Below are 13,746 nucleotides of genomic sequence, written 5' to 3' on the forward strand. Positions count from 1 at the left end.
TGAGATTTACTGGGCTATATACATTGTTTTAAGCCAAAATTCCCTTAACCTTATCCTGGACTGGAGTCACACTGAGGATATTTTGCTGAGCTCAATTCCAGAGTTATTGACTCAGTAGACCTTGGGTGAATCTCAAGAAATTGCATTTAGAAGCCATAGAGGTGACTCAGTGACAGAGTGCTTTCCCTATATGTCTGGAACCCTGGGTTCAGCCCCTAGCACTGCATGAAATGATAGACTGGTTCTATGATCTTCCTCTTTCTCTCAATAACAAAACAGAGGCCAGGTGGAGGTGCACCTGGTTGAACACTATGTTCCAGTGCACAAGGGTCGACCATGGTTTGAGTCTCCAGTCCCCAGATGCAGAAGGAAGCTTTGTGAGTAGTGAAGCAGTGCTGTAGGTGTCTCTCTGTCTCTCTCCCTCTCTATCACCCACTTCTTTCTCAATTTCTGGCAGTCTCTATCCAGTAAATAAAGATGATACCAAAATAATAAAATAAAATAAGGAACTCAAAGATCATTTAAAAAATAACAAAACAAAAAACCTTTCTTGTCTAACAGGTTTCCACTTGCTGCTGGCGATGCTAGTTGTAACTGCTAGTTTAACATGAGCCTATCTACCAAAGGCAGGTTTTGTGTCCTGGTAAAGAGCTCAGACACTTGCCTTTAACTTTAACTCTCCCACCTTGATGTGTGACACAGATCCAATGCTTCTTGTCTCTCAGTCCCCTTTTCAAAAAGGGGAGAAATGATAACAGCCACACAGAACATCACTTTGAGATATAAATAAGATAACAAGTAGAAAGAGTTGAGAAAAGAACTTTGCTCTTTAGGAAAGACCATGGTTTTGATATATATGCTCTCATATGTGACTAAACAATATTAGTTTGAAGATCTGTGAACATGACACAAGTTATTCTTTTTCTGTGAGCTTTTGTTCTTTCCAAAGACTGTGAAACATTACAATGAAATATCTCTATGGAGGGTCAGGCGGTAGTGCAGTGGGTTATGAACACATGGCACAAAGCACATGACTGGTGTAAGGATCCAAGTTCAAGCCCTAAGCTCCACACCTGCAGGGGAGTCGCTTCACAAGCAGTGAAACAGGTCTGCAGGTGTCTATCTATTTCTCTCCCTCTCTGTCTTCCCCTCCTCTCTTCATTTCTCTCTGTCCTATCCAACAATGAACAACATCAACAACAATAGTAATAACCACAACAAGGATACAACAACAAGGGCAACAAAAGGGAGAAAAATGCCCTCCGGGAGCAGTGGATTCATGGTGCAGGCACTGAGCCCCAGCAAAACCCTGGAGGCAAAAAAAGAAAGGAAGGAAGGAAGAAAGAAAGAAAGAAAGGAAGAAAGAAAGAAAGAGATATCTATGCCTCTTTCACTCCTGAGATCTATATTTTATTTTAATTATAGTACCTGGATTACAACTAGTGGGTTGAAGAGTCTGTGTGACTTCCAGTTTACTACATTACATTATGTCAAACAACTCTTTTTTAAATCTTTATTTTCTTATTGTCTTCATTTATTTATTTGGTAGAGACATCCAGAAATTGAGAGGGGAGTGGGAGAGAGACAGCGAGGCACCTGCAACACTGTTTCAGCTCTCACGAAGCTTTCCCCCTGCAGGTGGGGACTGGGGGCTCGAACCCAGGTCCTTGTGCACTATAATGTGCATTCAACCAGGTATGCCACCATCCAGCCCTCCAAGCAACTCTTCTACCTAGTTGTATTAATCTCTAGTTGCACTGGCAGAATAAAACTCTTCACTACTTAGATCCATGACAAAATTTGGCACGTAATGCATTATTAATATTTTTTAACCAATCAGATGGGTATGAAAGGCAGTCTGATTAATATTACTGTTATTCTTATTATAACCTTTCTCAGAGAATCTATCAAGAGCAAGAGAAACTCAAGTTATATAGTTTCTCTAATTACCTCTGGAATTAGAGTCTTCACTAATTACATTAATGACTATTCTCTGCTTGAGGGAGAAGACACTCAATTTGATTAAATGCACTTAATATAAAGAATCCTTCTAATGGGAAGGTTAATGGGTGTGGGCGGCAGTTTTTTTCTTTTTCTGATTGCTCTCACCACATGTGCTTTATAGATCCCAGAGCTGATTCTCATCACATCTTCATGACACACAGACATGACTGTCCCTGTTACTAGGAACTAGCAGACTTACAGGGTGAGCGATTTGCCAAGAGAGAGATAGGTAGCCACTGAGTGAACTGAGCCAACCTGCTAAGAAATACTTAAGTGCAAATGTGCAAATGTCATCAGAACAAAAACTACTATAGGAAGTTGGGGGGTTTGTTTGTTTTATTTTTAAAGAAATTATACATTAAATCACCTTGTCTATGCTTGTTAGGATAGTTTTCACCTTGAGAAGCTTCAGAATTATTCTCTGGATAAAGAGAAATGCTCTAACCTTTTTTTTTTTTATTTAAGAAAGTATTAATTAACAAAACCATAGGGTAGGAGAGGTACAATTCCACACAATTCCCACCACCCATTCTCCATATCCCACCCCCTCCCCTGATAGCTTTCCCATTCTCTATCCCTCTGGGAGCATGGACCCAGGGTCATTGTGGGTTGCAGAAGGTAGAAGGTCTGGCTTCTGTAATTGCTTCCCCGCTGAACATGGGCGTGGACTGGTCGGTCCATACTCCCAGTCTGCCTCTCTCTTTCCCTAGTAGTAGGGTGGGTCTCCCACTCATCAACAGAAGTTGAGGAAGAAGATCTGAAAGGGAAACTAAAAGCAGGACCTGACCAAATTGTAAGTAGGGCACCAAAGTAAAAGCCCTGTGGTGAGGGGTAGACATGCAGCTTCCTGGGACAGTGGGGGGTGGGAGTGGGTGGGAGGGATGGGTCACAGTCTTTTGGTGGTGGGAATGGTGTTTATGTACACTCCTAGTAAAATGTAGTCATATAAATCACTAGTTCATTAATACGAGAGGGGAAAAATTAATTGTATGTCTCGAAGTTTTTCAAAACACAAACTGAATCTTTTTAATATATAGGCTGTGTAATTGATATGCAGACTCTCTTAAAAGCCTAGACCAAGTAGATCAGAAGCAACCAATAGCACAGCTATATACAAGATACTGGGTACTGTACAGCAAACCCTAACAAAAGGACTTTTCAAAGTTAACCCAATTACCAAATAATGTGATGATAACATTAACTATCGATTGTCTTTTTGAACCCTAAGACAGCAGGAACCTCACATCTCCACTATAGAGCCCCTACTTCCCCCAGTCCTGGAACCCTTGGATAGGGCCCACTTTCCCGTATGCCTCTAACTTTTTTAAATTTTGTTGCTGTTGTCCCCGAGTGGTGGTGTTGCATCTCAAGATTCATCTTTATTTTAAGCTATTTTTTCTGTGATTGGTAATAGTTTATTAAATTGGAATAGTATACCACACCCAACACCAAGTTCTGTGCTCCTACCTTCCCGATAATTTCTTACTTTCTTACCACCATAGTTATCACGAAGTCTTAGAGAGTTACTTTGTTTGCTTCTGGTTTTTCCTTTTCTTCCTTCCTTCCTCCCTTTCTTTCTTTCTTTCTTTCTTTCTTTCTTTCTTTCTTTCTTTCTTCTTTCTTCTTTCTTTCTTTCTTTCTTCCTTTCTTTATTGGATAGAAGCAGAGAACCTGAAGGGAAGAGAACTAGGAAGAGAGAAAGACACATACAGCACTGTTTCACTGAATGTGGGGACTGGGGACTTGTGGGTCACCACCCAGCCCTATTCTTTCTTCTTCCCCCACACACATACCTATAATATTTTTAGAGCAAAAATCTACAAACCTCTCAAAATAAATGGTCAAATTTCATTAATAAAAATATCAAAGCATTGTTGTAAATTTATAATATCTTCTCAGTAATAATCATCAGTTACATAGAAAAAGCAAAATAAGAATGGAATCATCATAGCAATATAGAAACAGACACAGTAAGCCTACACTGTACATATATAAAAAATGGTGTTGTCCAGGACTCATCTATGGAGAATTCAGCAATACTTATAAGTCATCTATTCTCAGAGTAATTATTTTAGGACTAGGCTTTGGAAGAATGCCTTCCACATCAGGTTTTAGGCCAATCAGTTGACTTGTATAATATGCCAATTTGATTTAATTCTGGGGAAAAGTGAAACCTCAGAATAGGAAGGCTATTTTCCAGATCATTATAGAATATTACTGATTGGTACAGTCTGTCAAACTCATTCATTAGCTATTAGAATTTTTCAGCTACTAGGATAGACTTTGCTTCTCCCATTACAGTTAAAGGTTGCTCCTGTTTTGCCTTAGGAATCTTTAATCCTGACATTATGGTGTTCAATACTTTCTTCCTCATAGAGATTTACTTTAATGACCTTTATACATCTGCGTCCTGGGGCCAGCAAGCAAAGTCACTCGCCTGGGAAGATGCCTGCTTTGAAGTGTCTGTGCCTCAGGTCCCACTAAAACACAGAAATTCTACACCATCAGGGTAAATTTAGGAGATGTGGCTTTTCCCTATCAGTATCTGGAAATCCTGTTTCCTACTCCTCAATATATAGCCATTCTTGAGTAAATAAAAGTCCAGGGTTTCAACTGTTTTTTTTTTTCCAGATAGAAAGGCATAGTTAGATACAGAGAAATAGAAAGATATCACAGCATGAAAGACTTTTTCAGTTCAATTCTTCTGAAACCATCCGTTCCACCCCGTTCCATGGCTGCCAGTTCTTAGCAATATCGCCCCATAATTTCTGGAACCATCCATTCCACCCCAGTTCCATGGCTGCCAGTTCTTAGCAACATCGCCCCGCCAGATATTCATCGGGATGCAGCATCATCTAAGTTCATTTCCCACGTCTACGCTCCACCGGACCTGCCAATATACACGGATATCTTCGCCCACCCTGTCCAACACTTGACATCTCGTCATCCAATCTGGTCCGCTACACCTACACTGAACTTCTCTGTTCCAGACTCTTGTAAACAGAGTTGGCAGTCAGCTTAGGTAAAGAACAAACACCTCATCACAGACCCCTGCAAGCGTCAACCCAGCTTTGACCTAGCACTTTATGATCCGGCCCTCCTCAATCGCTATCGAACAGGCCATGGCCGGTGCGCTGCTATGTTCCATCGCTGGGGAGCCAGAGACGACCCCAACTGCCCCTGCGGCTACAGACAGACTATGACCCACATAGTCAACGACTGCCACCTCTCCAGATTCAAAGGAGGTCTCAAAACTTTACATCAGGCTCAACCTGACGCTGTTGACTGGCTACGGAAGAAGGGCAAACGCTAGAAGAAGAAGAAGTTCAATAAGGAAAGGGCTCTAATTGGAGTGCGCCCATGGCAAAGCAGGTGGGCTGTCCAGCAATGCTGGGTTTCCTCATAAGGTATCCACCTGGGTGACCTGAGTACATCTTTCAAGTTTTTAAAGTTCACTATTAGAGGTCATTGTTGGGATTAGCCATAATATAACAGATTAGAAGATTCCACTCACTTCTCAGATGTGCAGGGAAAACTTGCTTTCTTTTTTTCCCTTTGTGTAGTTGTCCTAAACTTCGTGAGAGCTTCTACCCTGTTGAGAAGTGATTGGAAATTGGATGTAACTACAGAAAGGAGTAATAAGGAGGTACCTTCCAAACAAGGCTATCAGTGGCATTTCTCAACACTCTTCTTAAAACTTTGGTTTGCATTGCTAGGGAAATAATAATTTGCAAGACAGTTGTCACATGGGTACAATTTCTCATTCTTCCACCACCAGAGTAGGTCCTCTGCCAGCATAGTGTACTGGGTTCCCAACACCCAGTCAATCCCCTACCCCAAGCTCCACCCCCAAGTCCTTGGCCTTGTTGAGTCAGACCAGCTTAGCCCCAGCTTTATCTTGCACTTCCTCTTCTTTCTTTGATTCTTAAACTTTACATATAAGTGAGATTACTTATTGTCCTCTTCTATCTGATCTCACTTCTGGGTCCATCCAAGATGAGGCTAAGGACACACATAATGGAATTCTACTGAGTTACATCAAATATAATGAAATCATCTCTTTTGACTTCTTTTTTTTTATGAAGATGTGTCTCTTATATGACTGCCTTTTAGTTTTTCTGTTTTATTCAAAGGCATTTTCTAGGAATATAGGTTGATACTAAAGTTTTAAAAAATATCAACCTACAGTAGATGAAAAGTAAACCCTTTAAAATATCACACCTTGGGGCTAGGGAGATAGCATAATGATTATGCAAAAGACTCTCATGCCTGAGTGACTCTCAGCACTAACAAGAGCAATAACTGATCAGTACTCTGGTCTCTCTCTGTCTCTTTCTCTCTCTCTCTCTCTGTATCTTTGGTTTTATATATTTCATTTTGAGCTTTCCAAACTCATCAAAAAAAAATCCAAAAATGGAGAGAGGATATAAGAATATACCAGAATATTAACCATAGAAGAAATCCAAAAGGCCAACAGACATATGAGAAAAAATGCTCTATGTCATTGATGGTCAGAGAAATGCAAATAAAGACAATGAGATACCTCTGTACTCCTGTGAGATTCATCAGAATCTATAAGAACAACAACAAATGCTGGAGAGGTTGTGGGGACAAAAGATCCCTCCTGCACTGCTGGAGGGAACGTCAGTGGGCCCACTCCCTGTAGAGAGCAGTTAGGAGAACTCTCAGAAGGCCAGAAGTGGACCTGCCTTAGGACCCTGCAATTCCTCTCCTGGGAATATATCCTAAGGAACCCAACACACCCATCCAAAAAGATTTGTATTCACCTATATTCTTACCAGCACAATTTGTAATAGCCAAAACCTGGAAGCAACCCAGGTGTCCGGCAATAGATGAGAGGCTGAGTAAGTTATGGACTGTATACACAATGGAATACAACTCAGCTATTAAGAACGGTTAATTCACCTTCTTCACCTCATCTTAGGTGGAGCTTGAAAGAATCATGTTAAGTGAAATAAGTCAGAAACAAAGGGAAGAATACGGGATGATCTCACTCATAGAGAGAAGTTGAAAAATAAGAACAGAATGTGAAAACACAATGCTGCACTGGGTTTAGTGTATTGCACCAAAGGTTAGGACTCTGGGCCTGGGGGGTTTTCAGTGTTTGCAGAAGAATGAGAAATTTTACATAGGTACTGGCAACTGTATTTACTGTTGACTATAAACCATTAATCCCAATAAAACAATTGAAATGGAATAAATAAATAATTATTGCACAATATCACACCTTATCACTTACAATCATAGATATTCACAGAGCTGTAACACTATATCCACAGCAAATCATCTTTTCTTAAAATGGGAAAATTATCCAGAATGATCCAGTGAGCTTTATGTGATTGGAAAGAGAAACAGAGGCAGGAGAGTCAGTATCCTACTTGGTCTAGCTGAGTGATGAATGTAGAGGAAAAAAAAATGATAATGGAAGGAGATCAGTGACTCTAGACAGTCTCTAGAAAGCCTTAACATAAGGAAATGGGGAGTCTGGCGGTAGCACAGCAGGTTAAGCACATGTGGTGCAAAGCGCAAGGACCAGCATAAGGATCCAGGATCTAGGCCCCGCTCCCCACCTACAGGGAAGTCGAGTCACAGGCGGTGAAGCAGGTCTGCAGGTATCTTATCTTTCTCTCCCCTTCTGTCTTCCCCTCCTCTCTCCACTTCTCTCTGTTCTATCCAACAACAAGGACATCTATAACAACAACAATAATAACTACAACAATAAAACAGCAAGGGCAACAAAAGGGAATACATAAATAAATATTAAAAAATAATGTTTTTTAATATTTGTTATTAAATGAATTCCCTGAAATTCTGAAGGCCAGTGTAGGCCTGCCAATGCCTTGATGTTAACCTGGTATCATCCTAGACACCTAGAAGGCAACACATTTGTGTTATGTAAGTCATTAAGTTGACGATCATTTCTTGGAGCAGCAAGAGAACAGTATATGAGGAGTCTGGGCTCTATTATCCATGATGTTTATGGCTCCTGATAGTGAAACACTCTAGTCGGAATGATCATGCTAGGGAGATTCCATTGACTCTGCCTAGACTTCCCACGTGTCATCTAAAATTATTCCTGGAGACTGTGATCTCTCCTCTTTGTCTCAGATACACATGCTCTGTCATTCTGTCTCTGTGTCCTGATCTACTCACTATCCCAAAGTCTCTGCCTTGTCTGAATGGACCATGACATATCTGTCCTACATGGAGAATCTGTAAATCTAGGAGTGATGTTTCCTGCTCATCTGTCTGCACATTGGTTTTGGCGGTTATTTCTCAAGGTGGAGCTGGGGCACTCTGCAAGATAGCTTTCTTCCAGTTTCAAGTGGGAAGTTTAGAAATTTTATTTTGTTGGTGGCATTGGTGTTCTGATTCCCTGCCCATCTATACAATGTGTTTAGGAAAGTCAGGATATACTTCTAGCCATTGACTTTCTCATTTTTATGATTTTCTGGGTTCAAGAATTGTGCATCTTTTACAACTAGTCTTTTTGCCATGTTCTGAATATCCTGTGTTCCTAGTCTACAGGTAGTAAGATTCATGACACAGTGGAAAAAGTTTGAATGTCAAAAAGGCAGTTAAAATAATTTATATTCCTCCTTTTCCCCCACACTGTCTGATTTTCAGAATTATTGTTTTGGTATAAACACAAGGTTTTTTCATTACAGATGCCAACCGGATTTTGACTCTTTCTCTTTGGTATATTTTCACGGTTCTGATCCTTTATGAGACAAATGCATAGCTTCAGACTATTATTGATGGTCAGATACAAAGAAATTAAGAAAACAGTCCCTAACTATTATTCTGATTACCCCAGGGGCTGTTTTTTTTTTTTTTTTTTTTGTGTGTGTGTGTGTGTACGGCGTGTGTGATAAGTATGAATATGAATGCCAAGGCTGTAGAGAGGGCTTAGTGCTGATGCAGTGGACTCATGCCTGGGGCTCTGAAGTCCTAGATTCAACCCCCACCTCCCTGTAAACCAGAGCTGAATATTGCCTTGATGTCTCTCTCTCTCACTCTTCTTAGAATAAAATGAATAAAATACTAAAAAATAAACATATACGCACATTGTTATCTTACCAAAGAAGATAGAAAGTAGTCAATGCAAGATAGCAACAAGCACTATTACTTCGAATGATTTTATGCTTAAATGTGTATTCATCATTGTATTTAGTATTAATCTTTATTTAAATAACATGGTGTACTTTTAAACCAGAAGGCTCAAGAAAGCTTTTTAACGTCTGAGCCCTAAATATGACATTTATTATGCCAAAGCAGTGATAGACACATTCCTTGGGGCTCTTGGGTAAATTTTATTTGTGGTCTTGATGGGCTAGTACAGATAAGATAGTGCATTCCCTTGAAATTCTGAAATACCATTTACAAAACATTCCAAAGGATTGTTTTCACTTCTTGGGACAGCACCATCAGACCCTTGGTATAAGGAACATTTTTCTTTTTTATTTTAAATTTTTATTTATTTATCCCCATTTTGTTTCCCTTGTTGTTTTATTGTTGTTGTTTTTGATGTCATTGTTGCTGGATAGGACAGAGAGAAATGAAGAGAGGAGGGGAAGACAGAGACGGGGAGAGAAAGACAGACACCTGCAGACCTGCTTCACAGCCTGTGATGCGACTCCCCTGCAGGTGGGGAGCCAGGGGCTCGAACCGGGATCCTTAGGCTGGTCCCTGCGCTTTGTGACAGGTGCGTTTAACCTGCCGCACTACCACCTGACTCACAAGAAGAATTTTTCTAAGCAGATGGAATCTTGCTTTCTTCTACTGTTAGTTTGTCTTCTCATACACAGCTGCCGAATACTAAAGAACACTTTGCGTTTCTCCTCTTTTGTAGTTTCTTCTTGGGGAAGCTGCCCATTGCCCCTCACGCATCAGATTTTTTCTTTCTTTTTTTTTTCTTCCAGAAAGCCTAAATGGTAACAGTCATAGTCCTTTGGCCTCAATAATAAGTGGTCCACTCATGGATGGCCATTTTGTAGGTTAGCTGAAGTACAGAAGCAGAGTGAAGCAGTATGAACCGAGCCATTTCAGAAGGTCACTGGCTTCTTCTCTGCTCCATCTTCAGAGGTACTATTACACAAACCTGCTGCTTTCCTCATTCGTCTCTGGGGCCCTGTTTCTGTTTTCTTGGGAATCCTGACTTGTACTTAATTGCCTGCATAGCAACAAGTGTAGCATGAGTCAGAAGAGAGACAGGGGAGAAGGAGGAATGCCTCTCTTTCCCCTTTTGCCTCACATTCTCCCGGTAGTACCCCCTAAATGAGAAGCCAGCTCACAGAGGAAGAAGGCATTGTAGGGAACCCTAGAACTCGTGTCAAAACTTAATAGTGAAAAAATGGTCAGTTTAAAGGCAGGAGATGCCAGTCCGATAATCTGAAGTGTTGCTGATAGACTTCAAGCACTATCTTTAATCATAAAACAAAACTGAGAATTAGTGCAAGACATTAATTAAACATCACAGCCATGCAGAGGTTGAGAGTCATGAAGCCTTCTGGAAACAATCAGTGGGCTTTAAAATATTTATTATGGGATTGTGGATATTGAACACATCAGAAATCGTGTATTCCTGTTAAAGCCCTTAATGCAGTTTCTAGTAAGTCAATCATCAATCATCGGAATTTCTGAGAATTAATTATGCAGCAGTATAAGTTTTAGGAAGTGGGTTTTTTTGTTAATTCATCAACTTAGTCTTCAGTGTATGTTCACTGGGGTTGTCAGTTTTTATTGCTGTTGTCTATGGTCATACCACCCTGAACATGCCTGGTTTTTTCTGATCTCAGTTTTTATTGCTGTCTTTATTTGCTATAAATGACATTTCAAATCCTTAGGAACAGCATACACAAAATACTATCTTTAACAGTAACATATTTTCCTCTATACGTTCCTTTCTACATAATTTTAGCTTTAGTAGAGGCCACTGCCTAAGTGTCCTATTAAGTAGTAACTAATTTGAAAGCTCATGCCAACTTTCCTCTGAAATTTTTTTAAAATAGTCTGGGAAAGTTCATTATTACCTCTTCTGAATTCCTACTCTCCACATATTTTTGTGATTGTACTTAGCGCACTGAATTAAAATCTGTATGTGTCTGTCTTCCTTTCTGAATTGCTGGATCCATTAGTTTAAAGTTAGCCCAATGCATTTGTAAAAAAAAAGTTTAGTAATGTGCTTATATCAGTTGATTATCCCAATTCAGCAATTTTATGGATCTTAGTGTATTTTATTTTATTTTTTTGCTACTGGGGTTATCATTGGGGCTCAGTGCCTGCACAATGTATCCATTGCTCCAAATATATATATATATATATATATATATATATATATATATATATATATATATACATATTTTCATAAAACAGGTATAAGGTGAGAGGGAGATAGAGAGGGAGAGAAGCAGAGAGACACCAGCAGTACTGGCTACACCACTCCCAAAGAACCTCTCGTGGGTGGGGAGCAGGAGCGCAAACCCAGGTTCTTGCACATGGTAAGTCTTGCTTGCACTCAGTGGTTGGTTATTGTCTTTGAGTCACTCAGTCATGGAGTTACCTTGCGGTGTCATTCTTTACTTTTATATGGGGTTTGTTAAATAATTGCTTTTCGCTCTTGACTTCCCTTGATGAAAACATCTGATGTTTTCATCTAAAAGTCACATGCAAATCTTCAGTTATCTGGACCACTGGGGAGGGAGGGAAGGAGAGGGAGAGGCAGAGGGAGAGGGAGAGGGAGGGGGAGGGGGAGGGGGAGGGGGAGGGGGAGGGGGAGGGGGAGGGGGAGGGGGAGAGGGAGAGGGAGAGGGAGAGGGGGAGAGAGAGAGATAGAGAAAGAGAGACTGAGAGAGAGATGCCACCACAGCTTCAAAGCTTCCTTCAATGCCATGGCTCCACTCATAAAATGCTGCTCTCCAACCTGGGATATTGGCTTGGGAAGGCACGTGCTTACCTAGGAAGCAACCTCTCTATTCCTATATGATGAAGAAGATGACGATAATGATGATTTTCCACCAGGGTTATTGCTGGAGCTCAGTTCCTGCACAATGAATCCATTGCTCCTGGTGACCACTCCTCCCTGCCCACCCCATGCCTTCCCCTCCCCTTCTTTTTTCCTTTATTTGATAGAGCAGATCAAATTGAGAGGGGAAGGGGAGGCAGAGAGGGGATCAGACAGAGTCCAGTGGCCCTTCTTTACCAGCCACTGCTGAAGGGTCCTCCCTGAGCTTGTGCGTGGCAGTGTGTGTTCTTACCCAGCTGTGCCACTGCTTGACTCCACCAGTCTTAATCATTATTTTTTTTTAATCTGGGAAAAGAAGTAGTTAGAGGCTTCCTGGGCATGTGGAACATTAAAGTAGTTACCTGTAGTCACCATTTGTTGGTCTAACCAGATACACACAGACTTTTATGGAAATTAGCAAAAAAAAAAACCAGATAAAATTGTCTGTGGCTCAACCCTGGGTAATGATGAAAGAAGCTGTTGGGAACTCCATATGTGCTACCTAGAAATGAATAAAACTATACTTTAAAAAGGATTCAGGGGGTCAGGGAGTGGTGCACCTGGTTAAGCACTCACATTACAGTGCCCAGGGATGCAGCCCTTCCTGGAGCCCTTCCTCCCCACCCTCAGGGAGAAAGTTTCACAAGTGGTGAAGCAGGTCTGCAGGTGTTCCTGTCTCTTTTCCTCTCTGTCACTCCCTCCTCTCTCAATTTCTTTCTGTCTCTAGCCAATAATAAATAAACAAAATATTAAAAATAAAAATAAAAGGGTTCAGATTCCATATTTTTAAATACACACTTCCCTGTAAGCACACACTTTCTCCCTCTCCCTCTCCCTGTTCCTCTCCTTCTCCATCTCCCTCTCTCTTTTAAGTGAAGCTCTTGTAGTTCCCAAGGATCTTACCTCTTACAAACATCTGTAGAGATGCTTCAAAATGCATTTGATGCTTCCCCAAGATCTTGGGCTTTTATTGTTCTGATTGAACCAGGGGTATTAGGACTAGTTGATCTCCATCATTTTCCTTATTTTGAGATTCTGTTTTATTTACTTTTATCAGCATGAGAGGGAATTCAGCTGTCTACGTTGGGCAAGTCATAAATGTTTTTGGATTTTCGTCTTCTTGTCTAGTGACTAAAGGGACTTGGTGGCCTACACTTATTTATGTCTTTAATTAGACCCAGCAGAACATTATGTCCTTCTCAAATGTTGTGAGCCTATAATCCACGAAAGCTTCTTGAACTTTGAATTCATCACTGAGGACACTAAAGCTGTAGTTGATTTAAAATGCATGCAGGAGAAACAGCACCACGAGATTGGAGGATATTGGAAATTCTTTAGAGGGAAGGTAAAATGTAGTCAGTCACTGGGCAAGAAAGCTTATTTGAACAGATCCTGCAGAACTATCTTCAGGCTCTGAGGAGATAAAACACAGAAAACCCATAAGCAAACACAGCTGTATAATCCAAAAATTGGGGGTGGAGGGGAATAAAACACCTAACATAATAGTGTTAAAGGACTAATGGAGAGTATTTTCTTCCTTTTTTATATTTATTTACTTATTCCCTTTTGTTGCCCTTGTTGTTATTGATGTCATCATTGTTGGACAGGACAGAGAGAAATGGAGAGAGGAGAGGAAGACAGAGGGGGAGAGAAAGACACCTGCAAACCTGCTTCACTGTCTGTGAAACGACCCCCCTGCAGGTGGGGAGACGGGGGCT

This window comes from Erinaceus europaeus, chromosome 7 (assembly GCF_950295315.1).
Source record: "Erinaceus europaeus chromosome 7, mEriEur2.1, whole genome shotgun sequence".
NCBI lineage: Eukaryota > Metazoa > Chordata > Mammalia > Eulipotyphla > Erinaceidae > Erinaceus > Erinaceus europaeus.